The following is a 4673-nucleotide window of genomic DNA, read 5'->3' on the forward strand; positions in this document are numbered from 1 at the left end:
TGTGCCTTTATCTCCCCACCACTACCAATGAAAAACTGTTTCACTCCCTTTTAAGCACATATACACAGCTTTTCCTTCCTTCTCACTTGTAATCATCACTTCAGAGATACATCTATCACATGCAGCTAAACCAAATGATGACGTAGCTCTGGTCTCCAATTCTGCTGAATGTTTTCTACACAGGCTGGTGCAAAGCAACACAACATTCTAACTCAAGCTCCTTCAGGGATCGTTTCTATGGCACACGACATCCAGCTGGTAGAGAGGTACAAGTTTAGTTACTGCTGAACTTGTATATCCAGTATTCACACCACGTACTTACGCTGATAGCCTGAGTTTCCCTATAAGGACTGAGTAAAATCAGACATTGAATCATCCGTGTCATAAGTTGCAGATCATCACAAATCAATGTGTAGGATTATTCTTCCCTCATCATCCATGCAGAAGTGTACTGATCTCAAGTGCACACCTCCTTTATCTGCACAAGAAGATAATCCTGCTCAAAGTTTAAATAAAGATTACTGGGACGTCTTCCAAGATCTCTCCACGAATGAATAGAAGCCGTGATCATCTTCATTTAATTCTATCTGAAACTGCGTACTTAAGTTACACAGATAACGAGTTTTGTCTAACAGTGTCCTGTTAAAAAGAACTAAAGGTTGAGAAGGTAGCTGAAGACGCCCCTTTATAGCTCCTCATCAAACCATTGCCATTGATTTTTTTTAATCACAGTTAATGTCTGATATCAGGAGATTTTTTTTCTGTAATGTGCTGCCACCAAGACCAGAAGTGTAGCAGCAATTTTATATTCTTGTTTAGGCTATAGGGAAAAACAACATGCAAAGAAAATGTTAAAAGTGGCAGTTCGCATAGTGCCCAACTTCAGAGAGAAGCCTATCACATAACAAATATCCAGGGAAATTACTAACTTCGTAATCTCAAAGTTACAATCTCAATGAAAAATCCCATTTTTAAATTAATTTAAATGTGCTCCATACAAACAGCCTGGATGCCTTGTTTTGGCATTATGGACACAGCAGTTAGACAGGCACAGCAGCATCTGTGTGCCTGCATTCTTAATAAAACCATTGTCTTGGAGGACAGAGCAGCTTTAACACATCTTAGTACTTCACCTACGCATTCTTAAAAAGCAGGCTGATGCATGTGGTCATTCCTGTATATTAAAAAGCTAAATACTCCCCCCATTGTTATTTGGGGGGCTTTGTTTGTTTGTAAGACCCCTTCCAGCAGGCTAAGCTTTCAGAAAAACTATTTTTATTTCGCTGATTGCCAATCAACATTCCTGGGCAATGATTGTTTCACTCTGTTACCAAGCATCAGCCACGTCCTGTCGTATCACATTGACAGTAAAATTCCAAGTGATCAGCATGCCTAGATACGAAGGGAATACAGGGCAAAACTTCTCAGAGTCTGCTGTGACAAGGTACATCACACACTAACAACTGAACTCGTTTACTAATAATCTGCCTTGCGTAAACAGCAGCAGCATCGGCCTTACAGCAACATCACTGTGGCATACAGAAGGAAACTGCTTGGTTCATGACTACCCTGAAGTTTTATGACAGTCTTACTAGTTTCCAGCAAAATTGTTCTCATTAATGAAGGTAAGAACATGCAGATATTTACCAAACCTGGACAGTAGACTAAACTCACAGGACAAGGGCTAATTTTTTTTAATTAAGTGTATGAACAGCGCAGTGAAACCTCAATTAAGATCTCTAGAGGTTGCAACCATCCAAGTAATAAAGCCATAATGGTGATGTAGCTTGCCATGTGCAGTTGGCACATTAGATCCCAGCACACCAGTTAATAATTTTGATTTACAAGAACACACATGCTCACCACTGGGAAGGGTCTTGAGGTGCACTTCCTCAATGAATGCTAGTCTGCGTACTCTGTAGACTGTGGCAAAATTCAAATCAAATTTCAAGTGAATTGCCACAGTGCCCAAGCAGCACTTTGGTTCATCTTCCACACCCCATCTTCTCCCACACTTCATTCCCCATTTACTAGAAGTTAACAAAGCATTATCTCTGGAGCTGGCCTCTACCATTCAAGCCTGAACTACGACTAGAGAAGTTCGTGAAATTCTAGACAAACATAATGGATTTTCACTAAAGTTACAAACCCCACACTGAAGATATTATCTCTCTGGTTTATGAATTTTTGAGTAAACTATGGTCAAGTATCAAAGAAACCTGGATTAAAGCTGTCCTGAAACTCCAGTGCTAGGTAAGATTTCAAGTGTTTTGGGTAACAGGCACAGAACTAAATCAGAAGCCATGCACTTTGTGCAATTTTCACCAAATTTTAGTTCATGTAAAACCTTAAACCCCAAAAATGAAAGTCTTGAACTATCTCGGTGAAACCAGGGGCAAACACCTTTCCACAGATCAAGCAGATGTCGGAAGACCTGCTTCCACAAAGCCCCATTAACCATATTAGGGCAGAAAATAACAGACCCTTGCTGGGTAAATTGCTGCTGACAGTTGGAGCTTTTCCAATGAAAATGTCTTATAAGCAATGGGGACATCTCAAATGAGAAGATATTGGAAATCCTGCTCTGAAACAGCTGCTATTTCTCATGTTATCACCCCCTTGGGAACTCATGTCCTTGCACAAAACAGATTTTGCATGAGCAAGCCACATAACCGGGTCTGGAGCTCTCAGAACTGCTGATAGTGGCTCACAATCTAGGCTCATATGTGCCCCATTTGGCTTCCCCCCTAAAAGAACCTGTGCCAGCCAAGGCTTTGGCATGACGCTGCCCACAGCCTGACATCAGATACACCGTAATGATTTACGATGGACCTGTAAAGGACTAAGTTCCTCTTCCAACCCTCACAATTGCTTTTGTGCACAATGAAATTTGGATAACAGGACAAGTCATAGCTGCCTTTGGAAAGTAGACAGGATTTTATCCTTCCTCAGGAAGTAATCACTATGAATACTGCCATGTTCTTTCTTCCATTGTCCTATAACCAGCTTTTAAACTAAAGTATGAAGTTTCCTGTGGCTGCTCACCTGTTTTATTTTGTCCTTTCTGTGACTGAGGTAATTTTGTCCACTGCTTTCCTGGACTAGTGGCCTAGGTAACTGTATGTTTAGCTTTCCTTATTATAGAGGCACAACAGAATGGAAGTCTCAATACTGTTTCCCTCTCACTCACAGCTTAAACACAATTAACTTCTCATTTGATGCATTCTTCCTGTCTGCACTTGTAATGCTCCCCCAGGAAATGAGAGCCAATAAGTCTTACACAAGAGTAGAAGAGCAGGGTACTGACCAGATATTGTATACAGTCCTATATTATAGGCCTATGGGAAAAAAGTTAATTGAAGACCACAGATATCCTTTGGGAAAATGTTTAATATATTAGCTCTTGCAGCAGAGAAACACAATATAAACACACCCTTCCCCTTTGGAAATGGAATATATCACACTTTTGGGAAAAAGGCAAAATCCGACACTGTTTTTATTGATCATTGGCTACAAATACATCTAATAAGATACACAAAGAACGCACTTAAAGAATATTAACTTCAACAGACATGAACTCTACTGTGGCCTATATATCACCTTCCTGAATTGGGAAGTACCTTTGTACAGTTCAGGTGCTGTCGTAAGTTTTATGACAGTACGAACAATTAATAAGCGTTTCCACATAGTTCCTAACGCTCAGTAAGCACAGCGAAAGGCTCAGAGACAGACCCAGACTTCTGAACACTCCCAGAGCAGGAGCCTTGGAAGTCTGAACAGTTGTATCCAGAGACTAATTTCAGAGGGTCTCTCTCCCTGTCTAAATCTCCCCAAAGGGAAGTACAACATTCATAATCTGCAAGGTATTAGTTTAGAAGGTCAAAGACTAAATGCTCCAATACCCACACATCTTTTGCGGAAGAAAAGTGGAAGTTTATTCATAGCTTACTCATTAGCATACATTTGCAAAGGAATCAACCCAGTCTCTACAGTAATAGTAAGCTCATGGCAATCTCTTGACTTCCAGTGGCTTTGATAAGGCCTAGGCATGTTGGTACCCAATCTCCTTGGAACTCCCTCTACTATTAGCAGGAAGTTAGGTGTTCAGAATTGCTCTGGAAAAGCCTGGGCTTGCTTTGCTCTGAACTGATGGATCACATGAGAAGTCCTTGAGCATGCAGACTACGGCCAGCATGTTCGATGACACGAAAGAAATTACTTAACCCAAACCACAAAACAGGAATAACATGATTTGCAGTGGGGTCTGATGCTTTCTGCCTGGCAGGATACAGACCCTCGCTTCCTGCAGTCCCAGAGCATCCCAGGTATCACTGCTCACTGGGCCAGTAGCTATGTCTGACACACAGGTCCCAACCGGGGGGGGGGGGGGGAAATACCCATATCAAAAGTTGGCAGCACAGCAGACACCTGGGAGGCTGGGATCTACAACTACGTGCAATCTGCTTCTAGCCTTGGTGAGGGTACGCACACACACACAAGCAGTTCGCACTGTTTACATCCACCTTCGTTTTCAAAATTCAAGTCAAAAACATTGATTTGGAAGCTGAACTCTGAAGCTGTGCATTCACTGAGAGTGAAGAACAAACAGTCAGAAAATGGCTACGTATACACAGGTGAACCACAGGCTTCCTTTGTAGTTGACACTAACATTT

The sequence above is a fragment of the Leptosomus discolor genome, chromosome 9, assembly GCF_034619465.1.
Source record: "Leptosomus discolor isolate bLepDis1 chromosome 9, bLepDis1.hap2, whole genome shotgun sequence".
NCBI classification, from domain to species: Eukaryota; Metazoa; Chordata; class Aves; order Leptosomiformes; family Leptosomidae; genus Leptosomus; species Leptosomus discolor.